The 20,261-nt window shown below is 41.9% G+C and overlaps 1 protein-coding gene across 1 annotated transcript in view; it reads left to right on the top strand.

The window, feature by feature from the left end:
- Nucleotides 1-2,862: 2,862 nt before the first annotated feature.
- The window catches only part of STARD13 (StAR related lipid transfer domain containing 13), a 286,742-nt gene continuing 269,343 nt past the window's right edge, over nt 2,863-20,261 (top strand). Inside the window, exons 1-2 of the mRNA XM_077781433.1 lie at nt 2,863-2,953; nt 5,742-5,930. The gene's annotated coding sequence lies outside the window, so the exon portion shown is untranslated. The remainder of the gene's footprint in view (nt 2,954-5,741; nt 5,931-20,261) is intronic.

Here is a 20,261-nt window from a genome sequence, read left to right on the forward strand (position 1 = left end):
GTGATCCAAACAAATGTGGCAAATAAGAGGGAACAAGTATGAAGTTTAGAACTGGCCATCTCAAATGCAAGTTTTCCTGAAACTCTCCTTAGCATGTGTTTAATCTCATCCAGCTATCGCCCTTCTTTAAAGAAAAGAGAATTAAACTTCCCTCCACTGTCTTTTAAAACCAAACAAAGCCTGCAAACTCTACAGGAAAGAACAGCAAAAAACTGGGGGTCTGGAGGAACAGATTCATGAGGGGAAATATACACAGACCTTGGTGAAGTAGTGGTTCAGAGGCAATGTAATAAACCAATGAATATTTGCAAGCTGTAAATACTGAGGATAGAAATTTGGTTGGACATTGTCAGACATAATCAGGACTAAAAGGAGAGGAAAAAAATATATGCTGAGAATAAAGGAAAAGGACAATTCACTGAGATGCAATATAGCTGGGAATTAATAGATGGCACACTTGTCCTGCAGGGAAGAAAGTGCTAACAAGTAAATAGGCTGAGAGAAATGTCAGGACTGTCCATCTCTCACTGCCATGGTAAGGTGACTTGTTAAATCTCAGCCATTTATGTGTGCACATGCTTAGCTTTCAAAACCTGGCTTGGCTGCACATAAAACACCATCTATCAGGCTGAGTTTGCCAGGCTCAATGCAAATTTGGGCCACCTGTGCCAACCCCTCTGCAGCCACAGCAGGTACCCACAGGCAGAGGGCTCAGGCAGTGCCACTGTGTGCAGGGCTCCCATGTGCCAGTGCAGATTCACGGTGACACTTGTCACTGCCATGTGGGCCTGGGTCTGGGTGTGGCAAAACTGTCTCCTTGGGAGGTTTGACCTCAGGTAGGACCAAAAAATGAGAAATGGAGCAAGACCCTTTAAAAGCTTGTGGGAAGCCAGTGAGCCTCTGAACAACCTCTGCCCTGGCTGTACAGGAAGGTTTCTGGTCAGGTTCCCTTGCATCACCCCAGCAAGGTCTCAGACACAGTGGAAATACCCGTTTTACAAGACTCAACATTTTTGTTCTCTGCCTCTCCCTCCGAAGTGCTGCCAGACAGTGCATCTTCGGCAGCAAAAGAGGCTGAAGGTTTGTCCCAGCCCTAGGTAGAGCCAGGCAGGCTGACCTAACTCTACCCCTCTGCAGAACCACTCCTGGGTGCGGAACCAGGATCAGGCAGGAAAACCTCCGGCCTGCCTTGCCCCAGCTGCCCCCAGCTCGGAAACCTCTGAACAAAACGTTCCCGCTGGAAAATGATAACGAACTTGCTCCTTGTTGCAGATTTGCAAAAGACTTTCCGCACGCCAAAGACGGTCCCTCCTGGCCCCTCCCCGCCCCACCGGCGGCCGATGAAAGAAAGCACTTCCACCAAGGTTCTTGGCTCTTGCTAAGGGAGAGTTATTTCCTGCTTGGGGTGTGCTGACCTTAGCCTCTGGAAATGGGAAATTCCACCCTGAATCCGGCGGGAACTTATTTCACTGACCGAAGTCCGTCCTGTCTCAGTGACATTGTGGGAATTTTTCCTCTGAGAAACCAGTGGCTTCTGAGGGTGGAAAATGGAGCTTTGTCTAGGTTTTTAACAAGCCTGGTTAATCCACCATTGGAAAACATTGTAAAATGTCCCTTTAGTGAATTACTAATCTACTAAACTAGAAATTAGAAGAAAAATTAATTAAACCAGCTAGTTATTCAGACTAGAGACAGCAGTATTTATTACAGCCCGTCCTCTCTAACCTGCACCCTGGATGCAAAAGTCAGGTTATCTGATCAAGTAAAGCTGCTACTCTGAGTTAAAGCCAGCACTGAGGTTATGAGAGGTGTGAGGAGGGGAAGGCCTTTAGGTCTCTTACTTCAGCTGGAAAAGGCACGGCTTTTGCATTGTGTGTTTACTGGTTTCCCTTCCCAGCGTGTTGTGACTTGCCCTTCCAGGAGTGAAAGCAGACCTACAGATGTTAGTTCATCATGCTCGCCTGTGTACGGTCTGGGCTTTGGCTTGGAGCGCTGCGTTCCGGCTGCGCTCCCCAGAGACCAGGCACGCAGTGCCCTCGGCCCGCTTCTGGGCGAGGGCTGGGAGCGGGGAGCAGGGCGGCGGGGCGTCTGTGCCCCCCATACCATTCCTAAGCGGTGTGCATTTACGTGTCACCCAGTTAAACAGATGCAAGGAGAAAATGACCTCTCTGCCTGACAGGCACAGAGCAGAGCTGTGTGGGGAGCTTGCACGGAACAACCGGGCGGCCGTGGCAGAGGCAGGAGGAGCGGGGAGCCTGTGGGCAGACAGCCCTGCGGAAAGGGAGGAAATCCCAGGTGAGGCTGACCCAAAGGGTTAGGAGCGCTACCAGCTTTCAATGCCCTGGACTTTTCCACAGGCATGGTTTTCCAGGGATAAGGTTTGGAATATAAAACTATAAATGGGGTTAGAATAGCAACTAAAAGAAAAAGTGAAGAGGCATTAAATATAATGGCAAATGAGATTATTTGTATTAAAACATTAAAGAATAATGCCGGAAGGGCTATGCACAACGCCTGGCCTCAGGCTCTGGTGTCCCTAGGGCAGCAGGAGCAGCGGCACGGAGGTGCTCTGTGTGAGAGCCTCCCGTGGCCGGGCCGGGCCGGGCCGGGCCGGGCTGCGGACACCCGGGCACCGCCGGGGCCGTGGCACCTCCAGCGCGGTGTTTCGGTGACACCCGAGCTCATCTGGCAGCCGCCGTGTCCCGCAGAGCAGATGCTGCCCGTGGCCGTGACCGGCGGGCAGGCAAGCAGCATTCCACATGTGCTCCCGGGTTTCCCGATTGGTGTGCTCCGCCGAAGGGGCTGGTCCTGGAAGTAAGCTCCTGTGCCTGTCACAGATGATATTTTTATGCAAGGAAACAAAACCAGGATATCTGATGGACTGTGTTATCTTTACAGACAGCTTGGAGCTACAGATGCAAGGCAAGAAGTTTTATGCTTGAACTTTGAAACTGTGAGTGGAATTTGAAAACAGTTTTAAATGCCTACTTTTAATTTTTTTAAATTTTATTTTGTGTGTGCATGTATGTGTGTGTACAACTTTGCATGAAGTATATCTATTTGCATAACTTCGTTATTAAGCAAACTATTGTGAATTGTCCTAAGATTAAATAATTATTGCTTTGGAAAACTTTGCAAAGTGTTAGCTGCACTTACAGCTGGACTAATATATGTGCACACTGAAGAAGAGAAGGATATTCTTTTCAAGTGAGTGCAATTAATCTAGTTTGAAATTATTTCAAATCATCTTTTCCACTGGCAAATCTGTTTGAGCAGGACTAGGTGAACTGAGGGAGAATCTCCTGGGAGTTATCAGCAAATGTCAGGCTGGTCTGTGTGTCTTTGTTACAGGCACATTTGATGTTTGCTTGTGTATGCAGAGGGATTAGGTAAAAACCTGCTGTTACCATTGTGTGGCACTGCACTTGCTGGATGAAAAATATGTTGGTACCAGGTGTTAGAAAGCTGGCCAATTAATGATGATTGCAGGAAATTAGTTTAAGAGAATATTGTCCATTATTATGCAGATTTACAGAACTAATTCTAACAGATACATTGCACTAGCACAGGGGGATAATTTCTGTAGCTGAAACATTAATAATCTGCTCTTTCTTGCAGAGGAATAATGAAATTAATTTCTGTGGGAGAGCTCTAGGGGTTGATACCCAGATCAGAAGTCCAAACCTGAGCAGGCAGTTTGCCACTCCAGGCTTGTGATATTTTCACTTCCACATGGGAATTTTCCATGATGGTCTAACAGGACCCCTGTCATCCTAGGGTGTTATTTTATATACAATCTTGTGTGAAAAGAGTTACATGCTACAACTTTTAATAATCAAGAAAACATCACTTTGATGTTAGTGCAAGCTGAGATATGTGCTCTAAATTTTTTTTTTTTTTAATTGTCTTAAATCCTATCTGGATTGTTCCACAGCTCTTTCTAGCTACCCAAAACAAACCAACACATTTCTCAATTTAACATACATTTTCCTTAGTAAGCAGCCATATTTCTCTTCTCTTCTTCACGTTTCTCTTTCTTGGTGTTGTATCAGTTTATAAATCTATATTCTGGTGAGTCCAGGTGAAATCCAAAGGTTAAGTGAAAATTGTGGGTAAGTGGCATGCTACTGCTAAGTGGGTATAGCAGAAACCCCATCCCTGGTGGGTCCATCACCACTCATTTTCCTTCTGGGTGCCTCCAGATCATGCAGCAACACAAACAGCATCCAGATGAGGTGTGGGCATACAAGTGCATTTCTGCTGCATTAGTCAGAGCACATGGCATGGGATGATACCAGCTTAGTACAACAGGCGGTGAGGCAATTCAGTCCATTGCCTGCTAAAAAGTAAATGTCAGTATTTCTTAAACAAATGAACTGCTGGAGTAAACCTGTAACTTTTTGCTACTCTTATAACATTGGTTGCAGAGTTTCTGTTACACCACTGGCTTCTCTAAAGTCAGATATACTGTATCATCAAGCCCTGCCGAGAATTAATCTGAATTTATTGGAAATAAGTGATTTATCAGTGATGATAAATTTCCCTTACCTTGATTCCTTTTCTCTATCTTTTGTTGGTCACTACAGCAGGGACAACCTGGGTTTATCCAGCAGAGCAAAACACGGTGTTTTTCCCAAAATTGAATTTGGCACTGATAGAAAAGTGGTCCCACAGAGAAAATATATTTTCAATATATTTTGGGCAGAGAGGCCTTCTTAATTAATGTAGAGGAAATTCTAAATGGAAGAGTCCTGCTCATAGATGTATAATGAATTAGTGTTCTGTGTTGAACAAACTGCAGCATTTTTATTTCAATAATGTTAAAATCAATACATTTTCTTTTCACTTTCTAAACAGCAAATGAGGCTTTAAAGAAAATCTAGGCATATATAGAAATGCATTTCAGCCAGCTGTCCTTTCAATGGTGATAAAGTCCTTAAACTAAAGGGCCTCTATAATCCTTATAATGTAAAATGTTTCTTCTTCATGTCACATAGTTTTGTTCTTCTTGTTCCCTTAATTTGGCAGTATTTTCTCTATTAGATATTGCTGCCTAGATATAATGGGCCAGATTCTCAGCTAGCAAGCATGAATAGAGAATAACTTCATTGAAGTCAATTACATGATCCTGGATTCATTCCAGTGTGACCAGAGTTGAAATGTGGTTCAATATGGGCAGCTGCCATCCCTGCCAGGCTGGATGAGGAGATGAATGAAGAGTTACTGCAGTTGTGTATGGTTCTAGCAGAAGGATGGTCCTGCCAGCTTTCAGTTGTGCTCTCACCTCCAGCTTCTTCCAAAAGCAAAGATTAAATAAAGCAATCTCACTTTTATTCCCCAAACTTCAGCTTTGTGTCTCCAGTCTATGCAAGGTTGAAGCTAAATCCAGCTACATGCCTTCACACCCTGCCTAACCTTTGACAACTATCTCAAGAAAGCAAATGTATGTGCTAGTCTTTATTTTCTTTCCTCCTGCTCAGAACGATTTTAGGATTCCCTAGATAATTTTTATGTTTGTGGTGTTCTGTACTGGTGATGCTATCTTAGGAAGCTTGCTTCTCGCTGTGAAATTGCTGCTCCCTGTGATATTCCTGGAGGCTGCTTCCCCATTCCTGGAGAAAGTTCTGGTTTCCGTCTCTGTTGTGTGATGATAACCACACTGTTCCCATGGCCACCTACCCAGCAAAATAACTCCCAGGTCTTTGTCGTGGAGAGACTAATGGGGCTATTTTGTATTATAGGTGGGGTTTCCTTGCAACCGTTTTGATTTCCCTGTTCTGCACACTAGGACAGTCCAGAGATCCTGCACTAAAGAGAGGAGAGGTTTTGTGTGACTCTCTGCCGGCTCTGTCCTATCTCCTGAGATCCATCCCAGAGGCATTAGCTGGCTTTGTTTCAAATGGGAGAGCCAGCTCTGACTGATATTGCTGGTGAGAAACATTCAGTTTATACTTTTCTTGCTGCAGCTAAAGAACTGAATTCTGTGATATCTTTACCAATAGCAATTCATCTCAGCTAGTTAGAAATGCCAAAGCTATGAAAAAAGGTCTGAAGGGGAGAGAGGCCTCTGTGGTGAGGCTGGTTTCCTAGTTACTCTGAAGGGCAAAGAAGAACATGGTATGTTCAGATTCCTTACAAATGCTACCTGCTGTGAGAACTTCCAGGAACACACAAGTCTCTAAACATTCAGTATCACCAAGAAATAAACACAACAATGAAGCCAACAGGCCTGTTCTTCACTGGAGTTTCCCAAGTTCCTAGAGTGAAGTGTGTTCATATCTACCACTGAAGTGGGCATTAGATTAAGCTAAGACTCAGCTGAACTGTAGCTAAAATAGTTTCTTTTGAAGTACTTTTTATCATTACATATCGGATATTTTTGTGCTATGTGGGCACATTCTCAACAACAGAACTCTATTAATAAAATAAACTTAACAAATTCTATCTGTATGGGCACAAGGTTTACCTTGAATAACTTATATGATGTATACTCATAGGATGTATGCAGCCTAATTACAAAATTTTTTATTATTTTTTTTTAATTATCAGAACTTAGAAGTTATATAAAACCTTACCTTTTATAACTATTTAGTATTATGTAGCATTTTTTTTTGCTGATAATAGGTATGCATCAAAGGCTGTTATTTTGGAACAAGTAGTTCTACTAGGAAACTAGAAAAATGTGCCTGATTTTTTTTTTTTCAATTAATATTCTGCTTCCACATATGCATTTGTGAGATGAAGATATTTGTTGTGCAGTTAGTCAACAGGGGTAATGAAAATGATCAAGCAGATGAAGAGATGCTGAGCACAAGCCAAAGAGTCAACAAAGTCAAGGAGGACTGTGGACCTAAAAGATAACACCTTGGTCACAACACTGCTAATATCTCTGTTTTTTCAGGACAGAGAAGTATCACACTATGCTCTCACACTATACTCTCACAAAGCTTTGCAAAACTGGGGCCTTTGAGTCACCTGAGAGAAGCTGTCCAGAAGCAATGTGTGATAGGAAGGGAGTTAAAGGCAAAGGAAAGCACTGTAAAAACAGACTGGTGCTAATACAACACAAATGCTCCTTGAAGCTGAAAATGAGAAAGCACAAAAGCTGTCAAGTGGAAAGATGAAGGTATGAGTAAGAATCATGTACCTCTGATGTTTTTTGCCCTTTGTGCTATGTGTCTCATGCCTTAGGGTAAATGAATAATACTCTGTTTTGAAGACAAATTAAGTTACTTTAATTAATGCATTATGCATTGTTTTGAAGACAAATTAAATTACCTTAATTAAATTGCTGGTTTTATGTTCTCAGGAAAAATAAGCCAAACATAACCAACTGTATTCATATGTCAATGGTAGGGGCAGCTTTTGGGATCACACATGTAATAGGAATGTACAGGGCTGGAGGGAGGTGCACCACTGAGCAACCCAGACCACAGCTCTCTGGGTCTATCCAAAAAAATTAGAGGGATCCCAAACACTGTTGTTCCCAAAACCTTTACAGCCACAACTGGCTTTTTCAACTTTCAAACCCCAGATGCTTTAGTGCCACTGCATTATGTCCTGAAATTACAGGAGTCTGAGTGGCATATCTAGACATCATAAAAAACCCACTTTTTCAATAGTTTTCTTATCATATAGAACTAGAAATTTATGTGGTTTCTCTCTGTTCCTCTGTGAAAAATGAGCTAAGACCTCTTTCCCTGGCATGTTATTGCAGTGACATAAATAGGTAAGCTAAGTATATTTTAAAGAGGGGGCATTTAATGACTGGTTGTGAAAAAACAAGAGGGACTGACTCTATTATTTTGGAATTTAGCCAAAGAAAAAAAAAATGAAAGCAATTTAGGATATTGTCTGTCATTGTCTCAAGCTGAAACTTTGAAAATTGCAGTCTGTATCTTTATACCCTGGTATACATCTTTTACACTTTGAGATACTTATACTTGTGCTTATGTCTTCATATCTTTATTATCCTGCAGAATTTAGCTCCACCTAATTTTAATTCTTGGAAACAAATGTGGATTTATCTTTTGTGCAAGGTAGGATCATAGCCTTGATGTAAACATGTGTCTCAAAAGAAAATCCAGGCAACTGAAATGGAAAATAATTAAAGGCAACATAAACACTCATGATTTTTAAACACTTTCTAAAGTTTTTATGGATGACTGGAGCAGAGTCTATTTTTGGGCTGAGCAGTGCTGCAAATTCATTAACCTAATAGGAACAGAAATAACATATGATTAAGGTGCCCTGAAACATTCTGTAAACTCTGCTGAGAACTCCCTCCTGTGTTATTTCTGCCTTTGAAATGTTCTGCACCAAAGCACTGCAACAGCACCTGCAGGCAGCTCAGGCTGGGGAGGAAAGATAAGGATGCTCTGCCCCTTGTTGTATCAAGAGAGAAGTATCAGGAAGGAGGATTGTGACTGTATTTGTTGGAATTTGGTAGGGGTTAGGATTTAAACATTGCAAAACTCCATGAGAGCTGTGATGCCAATATAGCATCAGGATATCAGTATCAGCATAGTCTAACGTGCCTAAACACAGACATCATTGTCGAGGATGCCTGTGCTGTTGCTATTTCATCATTTTAATTGCAATAATACCTAGAGGTGAAGCTGTGCTGTGCCAGCTGCACGCAGTGCATGACAGTACAGCTACATGGTGTGTCTGCACTCCACTTATTCTGCTCCACTTACAAAAAAAATACCTGTGACCTCAGCTTTGAGGTGATTTAAGCAACTCTGCCTGGCTGCAGGGAAGAGGTAAGGTATAAAACCCCACCCACTCTTCATGCTAAATCTGAAGCCTCTCTTGAATGCACCAATTTCCAAAGGCCTTTCAACTATTTTCATGGAGGGAAGAGAAGATTTGCTGTCTCTGTTGGATCCTGTTTGCTCACTCGATGTGAGTGTTAATCCCTGCAGGCTAGGGAGCAACAGTACCATGTCGTGCCAGGCCTACAGCCAGCACCCTCACCACTCAGAGCATCTCACAGCCTGCAGAAGGCACAGCCACACCTCCTGCCCACAATACCTTTGATCTTAGCAAGAAGGATCTCAGGTGATGCCCCAGAACTCATTAATAGAATTATAGAATTAATGGAAAAGTATGGAAAAGGTCTCTAAGGTCATTGAGTCCAGCCTTAAACTAGCAATGTCACACCCACCACTAAACCATGCCCCTAAGTGCCACACCCACGTGTGCAGGAAACAGAAGGGGGAACCTTCCTGAAACAGTTTTTCAAGACTGGTGGAAGAGCATTGTGTTGTGTCACAGGCTATGTTGCACACAGTTCCTCCATCGCCCCTCCAAGGAATTCAGGCATTAAAACTTCAACACCTTAAATTATGCTGCTAGGGTCGGGAGCTGTGATGCCTTAGGTGGGTATCCAAGCCAGACATGCTAAAGCTCACACAGAATTTCCAAGCAAGTAAGTAAAAATAACATTCCTCTTCATGTTTTTGCTTTCTCCAATCTGACATGGATTAAGCAAACACACAGATAGCAGCAGATGGGGGTGCCAAAGAGAAGGATGTTTTATAGAGATAATTGCACAGCTCACCTCTAGTCATGGCAGTGATTTCAGGTGCTGCCAGTCATTTCAGTGGCTGCTTAGAACTGAAACAGAGGAGCATTCGTCTTGCAAAGAGGAGCATTCCTCTTGTAGGTCCTCAGTACAGGTTTCTGCAGCACTGAGGTTGGCAGTTTGTGATAGATCTGCTCTTCATTTCTGCTCTTCATTGGCATATGACACCTTGGGATGCATGCACTGTCCTTTCCTTTACATTTTGAAGGTGACTTCTATTTCCCCAAACTTTAATTGCCAAATGCTTTTGAGAAACATCTCCATGGAACTGAGATGCTGCTCCAAATCCTTTGCAAGTGCAAATTAACTAATCTTGCAGAAGTAATTGACAGAAAAGTGATTTCCCTTTGTTATGACAAAGAGTATTGTAGTATGAGAGTAATGACTACAATTTAAGCAGCTATGATTTGTACATTAAAGAGCTCTAGAACTGAATATTGCTCACAATGAAATTTAAATTGCATTTCTTCTGCATCTAGCTGTTTATAAATAACACTGCAGTTACAGCCACAATAGTCATTTTTGTCGCCAATTTCTTGTTGCCACTGACAATAGAAATAAAAGATCTAGCTATCTGATGGCCACTGCAATAAATGGGGGTTAGAATACTTTTTATTAGGCTCAAATTTTGCTAGAAAAGGATAGAAATCCCTAGATACAAGCATAGCATTAAGGGAAAGTGCCTTGAAAATTTAAGCAAACACTTAGCAGCTATCATCTCTTTCTATAGCTAGTAATTAAAAAAAAAAAAAACAAACACCAAAACAAACATGTCTTATTGAACTTTGTCATATAAATTGGGATTTTGATACAAATTTTTGGCTTGGACCTAATTCTCAATTTATCTGGAAACCATATTTAGATATGTTTTTTAATAATGCACTGTAGTAGCCCTCAAAACCTGTTGGATCCTGCACACACAAGTACTTGCACCAGTCTGCAACAAACTGTACATCTTTCAGTGATTTGTAATGCACCCTGTTCCTGCATCCTTGGTGCAACAACCCTCTCTGACCATGCACACTGCTGGCATCCTTTATTTACAGTTAGCGTGTGAGACTGATCTTCCCGTGTGTAAGGGAAGGTAAAGACAGTGCTGCTTATGGTTTTGATATTTTTGCAGCTCATCAGCATGTCAGAGCCCACCAGCAGCTCTCTTTGATACTAGCAGGTCTTCCTAGAGGTTAGAGTTCAAATCCAGCATCTTGATGTGCGTTTTACTATGTGCGGATATGAAATCTCTGTGGGCATTGCTCAGCAGCATCTGAGCAGGTTAAGCTGCTCACGCTGCTGTAGTCACTGTCATGTCCTTGCTGCATTTTATAGATGAGCAGGGGCTGTCCTTTTCCCAGGGATGGTGATGCTGGAGCCACAGGTGGGAGAGGCAGCCCCATTCACAGTGGGAGCAGACTGGTCTCCAGTGCTCTTCCTCCAGCCCAAGTGCCACACACATGTGCCCAGAAACTCTGCTTCTTCGAAATGCTTTCTCTGAGAAATCTTTTCTTTCTATATATATTTTCTTTTGCATATATTTAAAGCTTTTCTTTGTATATATTTAAAATATTTTTGATTGTTCTGCACTTGAGCCATTGCCATCTCATTTCTCACAGTTTTTACAACAGCAATGAGTCTCCAATATGGGGTTTCAAAGAGGAAAAGGGAGTGTTTTGAGGCAGGGCATGGGGTTAATAAAGCCTGCAAAGGAGGTGACACTAAGAAATGCAAAGCAAAGCAAACATGGGCAGTGCTCTATGATGTGTGTTGGCTCAACTAAATAGAAATGAGTATCCATTACGTTTTTATAAACCAGGCAAAAATAATCAGAGTTAGAGATAAACTAGCTCGAGTGTGAGTACAAGCTCTGCTGCATGCTCCTCTGTGATAATGGGATAAGTTACAGATATAAAGAACTTTTTTTCTGCAGCATGTGAATTATCTGGCATAGCTGAATATGCAAGATTTTAAGACATACCCTGGTTTTCTAGTGGCCCTCTCGGAGAATGAGTAAAAGATCTGAAAGATCAATAAAAAAAAAAAAAAAAGCTAAAATCGCAACAAAGAAGCTTGTGAATAATTTTGTGTATGAGGGACTCTTCTGTGATTTTTTTGCAAGCATCCCTAACATTGTTTTTTGCTCCTCTGATCCTTTCTTACCACTTTGTAACTTTAAAGAGGTACAGATATCACAACTGCCTAATGCCTGAGAAGGAGAAAATAAGCCTCCCTGTGTTGCCAAAAAGCATAAGAACATGAGTAATGGGAAAAATAGTTTTATGTGACAACTGGTGAGGATTTACCTTGAAAAAAGGAATACTCAATCTGAAAACTTACACCTTGAAATTGGTTGTAATTGGAATCCATGATGGTAGAGCAAATTGGAAACCTTTTAAATAGCGGCTAAAATAGTTTTTCTGTTACTGAGATCTGTGTATTAGCTTCAGTCTGAGAATAAATATTTTGAGTCAAGAATTTTTTGATAGAAATCTATAATTACTTTTGCAATATTGCTGGTATCCATCTACTTAGCAAAGACTCTGACTTTATTAGCTATTCAATCATCTGAAATACTCTATTACAAAATGCTTAGGGAGAACAATGTCTCTGCCAGATTCTGCAGCTGTTGGGTTGTGTGTTTAATAACCTGTTATATTTCAAACCCCGTAGAAATTAGTCACTGAAATGTCTCTTCTTTTAATCAACCCCCAGGTTAAAGATATGGTCAAACTAAAGCCTTATTGAAGCTAGCTTCACAGAATTTTTGTCCTCCCCTAAGATTTAGATTGCCTCAAATTCTCTGTCAGCAATCTCTGTTCCTCAAAAATGTTCAAAAATTTGTTATTTTAAGGTCATGTCCTTGTGCGTATGACAGTTTAGGGAGACTCTGCCCCAATCTCAGCAGGAGCAGGGATGAGGAACTCCTCATGCTGTGCTTCCTGAGCTGTGACACCCACCCTTGATCTGGCTAGCAATCCTATCTGATGATAAACCTCCAAACTGCCAAGAAAATGATGGAAATAAGGCCACACCTGCTAGTGAGGATGCAGCCCTAGTGTAAGTGGGAGTGATTAACTCCCTATCCCTCTCCTTCTTTTTCCATGAGGTTGTCTGCTGGAGGCAGCCTCAAGAAATCTTTCTGTGACCTAGGGGAGTATTATTCTCTGTGCTCTGGCCAGCTCCATGTCTTTTCTCCAAGAGACACTATAGGGGCAAATAACTATGGGAAAGTCTCTGTAAATTTGTCAGGGCTTAGAAAGCATGTAAAAATGCTAGGGACCATGTATCTGGTTCTCCTGGTAGAGCAGCACCCATTTGTAAATCCCACATCTTTTCTGCACTTGAGGTGTCTGTGGCTGACTTAGTTAAGGAGGCCTGTCACTATCTACAACTTATAAAGCCAAGATAGACAAGAAAATACTTCTTTTCTTGGAGGCTTCAAAGAGCTCAAGTCTTGTAGGCCATTGCAGTAAAGAAAGAGAAATACTGGGATCCACAAAAGGGAGGGCAAGTCATGATAGTCGTCATTTAAAATATCAGTTTATAGAACTGAGGAATGAAATGACCTAGTATCTAGTTTGTTCCTCTGACATTCTCTCCTTTGCATTCCTTTGCCGTGAGTTCAGTCTGTATCATCTCCTCCACAACATATCATCACCCTCTGCTGCTGGTCCCCGATGAGGCCAGCTGAAAGGCACGGAACACAAGTGAATCAAACTGCAAACTAAGACTGCTTAGTGGGTTTCTCAAGCATTAGAACTCCAGGGACAAGAGATTTGGCTTACAGTTGGTTAGGAAAGTTTCTGCAGCTGCCTGGAGGTGGGAAAACAAAACCGTGTCATTATTTTTACTTTGTTAATGAGACATCAGGGTGGGTCTCTACAGCTGGAAAGACAAAGGATAAATGGAAGTCAGGCCTATTGCACACATTCAACAGATGTCTCCCAGCCTTCCTGGAGATGATGGTAATGAGAGCAAATAGTTCCTAGCCTAGCCCATAGTGAAGGCTTTCTATGGCAGGAGGACTTTGCAGCATAGTGACTGGACAGACAGATGGCTTCACAGCCCCGCTTCGCTCAAAACTCACTTAAGGGTTGGGGAGATAAGATGACAACAACAACAAACAAAAAAAACCAACCAAACAAAAAAAAATCCCAAACAAAATCAACAGGTAGAAGTAGTAGAAATGAAAAGTAGAAGGAAGAATGAAAGTGCACATTCACTTAACCATGATCAGATGAGCATGAGTTGCAGGGTACTAAAGAAGTAGGTTTTGAAGATGTTATTTTGAAGATTGTTACTGTGTTAGCTAAGTTAAAAGTTAAAACTTAACAGTATTTAAATATTTTAATTATATAAATAATATAAATATATAAAAGGTTTGTTTAAAATTTACTATGTTAACTTTAAATATAAGGAAAAGGAATCCAGAGAGGCAGGTGTTAGTCTATCATTAACTGGGAAAAGTAAAGAATAGTCAGTCTCATAACTGTAAGTTTTGATAAAAAAGATGAGCTCAGAACAGGGAGACCACAAGTTTGTGTTCATGAGGAGGATAAGAGGATGACACTTTGATCTCCTGAAACCAGTATGCGAAAAGCTGTGTCTTGTATGGATTTAAACAAGGTAGTTCAGAAGATGCCTGAATTTTACAATGAGGATGGAAGGCTGGCCTAACATTGTGAGTATCTGATTTTCACAGAGCAAGATAAAAGCTTTGGAAGCCAGAGAGAGCATCTTTGTGGTGGTGCTTCATGTGTTGCTGCATTGTCACAGCAGTAAAATGAAGGACAAAAATGTCCAAAAATGTTTTAATGGCAGTGCCTCAAATGCTAAGTCAGTAGCCCATTTACATCATCCTGAAGTGCAATCCAAATTACTTAATTACTTTTTTTTATGAAGACTATTGTGCTTATTTTCTTTCAGGTAGTGTCCAGGTTTCCCAAGTCTGGTTCCTGTACATTCTCAAAGCTTCTACTTTCTGACTGGACTTACAATTTCTTGAATACTTTTTCTCCTTTTTTTCCTCTGATCACTTTCTGTGGTGGACTCTCTCAGTGCCTAATTCCTGTGTTATCATACTCACTATGGCATATTCTCTGATTTCAAGTTCTTCTTTAAAACACTTTACTTCTGGGTAGCTCTCCAGGGAAAATTGTCTCATGTGCTGTTGTCTGTTTCATTTATCCCAAAACATATCCTTGCTCAGGTTCAAGTACATCCGTTTCACATCTCTTTATTTGATGTCACTCCTCAGCCCTTCCTGCTTTTCTCCTTCCTGCTCCATTGTTTTAATTCTCTGTGTTCATCTGATTTACTGTGTCATCTGTGCCAAAGCTATTTGGCCAATTCTCATCCTAATCATGGAAATTTACTCCACAAAGATGGAGTGAGAGCAGTTGTTCTAGTGTTGCCGATACACCAGGACCTGAATCTGGGATTGATTTCTTTCTTGCAATAGCATGTGTGATTTTGGCAATATTGAATAATTAACCTGCTTTCATTTAGAGTACTCAATACCAAATGTAAAATTTAACAATGATAAATTCTGGGAAAAAAAAATCTCTTTGTATTGTAATTGTCTGTCTACAAACAATGTCATCTGGCAAACAGTAATCATTAGAGAAGTTCCTTACAATGCAGTCATAACTGGGAACAAGATGGATTTTTCCTGATTGTGTAAGCCATTAAACCAATGTGACAGACAGTGTTGCCTTCAGCAGCCTACAGCAGGGAAGACTCTAAAGACTACATTTATTTTGAAAAACTTAAAAATATTTTGAAAGTTCTAATCTCAGGAATAAGGAGGAAGACTAGGAATTGTTGCCTGGAAGTAGTGAAGCTACAGGAAGGAATAGCATAAATCCTTCAGTTCATCAAGGACAAAATATTTTTCCATAAATACACCTTGATTCTCCCTTCATGCTTCTTTTTCACCTGTTATTCAGCTCATTGAAGCTACATTTTCTCCAAGCATCACACTTTGGCTGAAAATACAGCATGGCTTCTTGCCAGATAAAATGGCTTAAAGATATTTCTGTGCTTATTTGATTTGCTATGAATGGACAGAACTTTTGGGTTTTTCACCATCATCTCCTCACATTCCTGCAGCAAATCTTTCCTGTTATACTCTGGGTCTCCCAAATTCCTTGCCTCTACAGGTTAGGGGACACTGAAAAAATGTGTAACCCTAGAGAGTGATGACAGCTTTTGCAAAGCATGTTGTTGACTTGTACAGATTCAAGCATGGGATGGGATCTGTCAGGGAATTTAGCCATGGGCCCAGAGACTGCCTGGGAAAGCAGTTCCCTGGCCAATGATCCTTGTGTAAGTCTGAGCTGACACACAGGTGAAAGGGAGAGTCTCCAGAACTATCAAAATCCCCTGTATGACGTACCCATGTAGCTTTCCTTTATGGGACAGATGGAAAAAAAGAGAGGAGACATGAGTAAATGTCTCTAGGCATCACTAAAAGGACAAAAAAAAATGGCTTTGCTGAATCCTGGTTGCCAGCTTGGTGCTCTCAGAACAGCCTGAGGATGGAAAGCACCCATCAACTGTGTGTGCACATTTTCATGCAGCTGCACCTTGGTGAGTGCCTGTGATGTGTGGCTCAGTCCTTTTCCTGGCCATGTCACTGTAAGGAGGTGACATGGATGAAGGAAATCAGCTTTGAACTGACACAGGTATAACACTGATACATACTAGAAATATTTCAAAGCCATTCAGCACCTCCTCTTTTCTCTGAGCATTTACTTCTTCTGGCCCTTCGTGGTCTCCCTGACCCTTGTCACATGTCTGTGAGCTGCTGACACTTCATCCCTGAGTTATGACAGGAGTTATGGATTTGTGCAGTCCTGTTTTATGATGATGATTTATCATTTGTATTAAAGTCATGACTAGAGGCCTCAAGCAAGATCAGGGCTTCACAGTGCAAGTCACTGGAAAACATGTATTAGGAGACAGTCCTGCTCTGAAAAGATCACAAACAAAAGGTTTGTAATGAACTGAAACATGGAGATGTGAAATGCAATACCCAGTGCCTGAGGAAAAGCACCGGGGCAGGGAGCAGCAGCGTTCCTGTCCTCTGGCTCCTGCCTGCCCATGTCCATACACTGCCATCAGGTACTCCACCCCATGTCCTCCTCTCCAGGGGCTGTGAAGGGGCTGGCACCTTCCTGCCTCACCACAACTCTGCCCAGGACACGCATCCCTGCCTCCCCCACTGGGTGCTGCAGTTGCATTGCTCTCATGTTAATCCATCTCCCTTGTTAAGCCAGCATGCCTGTGTTTGCCACTTAATCACATCCCCAAGTGCCACATTTACCTTTTTTTTGGAGCCTTACAGGAATGGTGATATCACCACTTCCCTGGGCAGCCTGTTCCAGTGCTTGATCACCCTTTCAGTGAAGATTTCTTCCCTCATATCAAATCTAAATCTCCCCTGGTGCAATTTGAGGCCATTTCCTCACATCCTGTCATTTGTTATCCTGGGAGAAAAGAGTGTTTTCACCACTGAGCTGATAGCTGTCCCTACCAGCAGTTTTTGGTTGTCACCTCCAAAGCGAGACCAGATGGCTTCATTTCTCTTCAGAGCAAAATAAAACAGGTAACTTAAAATGATTGCATTCTTATGTATACAAATCTAAGATATATTTGGTGCAAGACTGACAGCTGCATCCTATCCCCACTTATGAGGTTTAGATCTCACTTTTGGCTCCATCCAAACACTGCCCTTGCTTTGCAGTACTTAGGGGATAATTGGAGACTAACATTTTTCCTCCTTTTGTAATTGTTATTGCACTTGGCATTATGACCAGAGCTGTTCTCTGCATATAAAAATGCAGTTCACAGAGCTTAACCTCAAAGATGGGTGTGTGGACGAGCATCAGCCCTGGGCTTATATGAATAATATATTGAACAATGTTTTGAAAATGTTGTAGGCCTAACACTTCTGTAAGTGCAAAACTACATAGAGAAGAAAAACAGGATGCAGGCTTGGTCTGAAGATTTTCAAAGAGGAGGAAGCCAGACTGTGCTTACAAAAAAACCTGGTTATGCCCTTTAGGAAAACAAGGAAGTAAAACCACTGAGAGGTGCTCTGTCTCACACTGCTCATAGGAGCACTAGTGCAGTAGTCAAGAATAGGCACACTGAGATGGCATTAGGGTGACAAGTAGGTAGTAAATTGAGGGGCTCTAGAGGGCTTACAGTGAGGGTTTACAGGAGACTCTGATGCTGGCTAGACTCCAAAGCCTGCTAGAAACAGCAGAAGATGCTGCTCCCAAAGAACCTGGAAATCGTGTCTTGCATCTAAGGGCAATGGAAACATTATCACACTGGCAACGCCACTGCCAAAGTTACGTGGAGGGCAACCTATCCTTCATCAAGCTTTTGTAATGAGGAGCTTGACAGAGAATGGCACAACTTGTAGCTCCAGGCAGATAGTCTGTCTTGCAACATCTGAGCCAACTTTTGGAGCTTTCATGACAGAATGTGCTCACTCCAGCCAATATATCCTCCATCCACTTAATAAGAACCCTGTGACTGTGGCAGGTGGCACCAGGCAGACATTTTCTACCTACCCAATTAATCTTCAGTGTAGCTCGAGGGCGCAGCCAAGACCTGCATCACAAATACATCAAAGAGTGTTTGCAAGACATAGGAACTCCTCTTTTCCTCTCAGAACTAGAGAGGGTCCAGCCTTCCTAGCTCACCTGCATCTTTCCCAGGTGTCCTCCACAATCTGCTCTGTGTGTCTGTCTAATTCCTTTCTTCATAACACACTTCAGCCTATGTTGATTATACCTTCATTATATAGCCACCATATAATGCCACAAGGAGTGGAAACTTCCCCCACAAATATGTTTATAAAGAAATTTTTTTACCACTTAAACCTTTTGCATGGATGCAAATAACATCACAGTAAGAAATCTGTGATCTCATCCCTAGTAGACCTTTGATGCTGTTTAATTCATCCTTTTTTTAAAAATTTTTATTTTCCTTTTTGTTTTGAATTTAGTTTTTATATTTTTTATTCCTTCTATAAAATAGACACAGAAGTGGTGCTGGCCTTCCTCACAGTCAGTCCAACTATCACCCTCATGCCTTGGCACAGATGTCACATATGTCATGTGCTACTTTATACATTGATCAAGAAGCAGCATCAGCCCAAAATGGATCATCAAACAAATGCACTTTTCAGCCATTTTTATGCTCTGTCTGTGTGAGACAGCTATTGACAATCCAGCAATTCAGGCTAGTTTTCCTTTCCCTTTGTTATCAGAAATATGAGGCTGATCTGAGCTTCTTTAAGGGTGAGATGCAAAGCAAGTAGAAGACACAATTTTATGGCACCAGCCTTTGCTACTTCCACTTCTCAGTGAAAAATAATCTAGTTCTGATGTGGCATGTGGTCTGTAAAGCAACTTGTCATCACGTTCCTTCAGGAAATGTGGTGCAGCTGAGCTGCCAGCGGGTCTCCCCTTCAGTGTCTGAGGCTCAGACACCCAGTCTGCCATGGGAACTCCCTCCTGAAAATAGGAGGGAAATACAGTAAATACAACACCAGCACAAAGAGATTTGGGAGTCAAATCACGGCAATTTAGTTCTGCAAAATGCAGCTCAGACCATCTGTTAGCAGAGTTTGTGATGTCTTCCTGGGTGCTGCACTTCTCTTAGGCAGTTGTTATTTACCAGACAACCTCAGGCTACAGCGTCAGCCAGCGGTGCCTTGCAGGCTGCATCACAGCTCGTTCACCGACTGCAGCAGCACTTTAGGAATAAACATTACACCTGTGAGATGGAGATGTGTTATTAAAGCCATAAAAATAACAACATTGCTCCTAAGTGGAGAAATTTAGTTCAGTGTATATTACTGTTAAATGGCAAAATTACAGTTGTAACAATATGGGGATGTAAATGAAATTGTGTATAACATCGTGTAATCATTAAAATCCATATAAATTTTGCTCACTCAAATTAAACACAAGTGACTACTGCTTGACACCTGAAACATTAGCATAATATTCATGCCATATGGCTGGCATTTTCTGTTTCTTATATGTCACTCTTCATTCTTGTCAGCTGCTCATGAGCACTTGCCAGATAATATCTACACCGTTGCCAAAAACGTCTAACATCTGGTGTGGTACTGGTTAAACACTCTGTAATGTTTCAAACTTTAGTGTTCCCATCTATGCACTAGAAAGCTGGTCCTTGGAGCAGATGTTTAGGCTTTGTTTTTAAATTAACTTCAGTCTGCTTTTGTGTCAGTGGTGTGTTTCTATGCTCCATCATGTTGCTGCCTTCTGTGAGATGAATGTGCTCAGCAGCATCCAACCTTAAAATACATCAGCTGTCATGATAAACTCTGTGTTAAAAATGCAGCTCAGACCACCTATTAGCAGAGTTTGTGATGTCTTCCATTTCCCTCTGTCCATGTGATCCTCCTTGCAACACAGAGATGTGCATCTGCTCAATGACCTAAATGCCACTGGCTCCTGGAGCCCTTCTCTGATTCAGAAATTGGAACAGAGGTTCCTAATGCCCAAATGAGCCTCCCAAGGTATCCAAACCACAAAGGGGCTTAAGGCCCCAGCACTATATGGACATGGTTTAGAGCTATGTCTGCCCCAGCTAGGGATTGGACAGCGAGGTCTGCACTGGCACCCAGGCT

This window comes from Lonchura striata, chromosome 2 (assembly GCF_046129695.1).
Source record: "Lonchura striata isolate bLonStr1 chromosome 2, bLonStr1.mat, whole genome shotgun sequence".
NCBI classification, from domain to species: domain Eukaryota; kingdom Metazoa; phylum Chordata; class Aves; order Passeriformes; family Estrildidae; genus Lonchura; species Lonchura striata.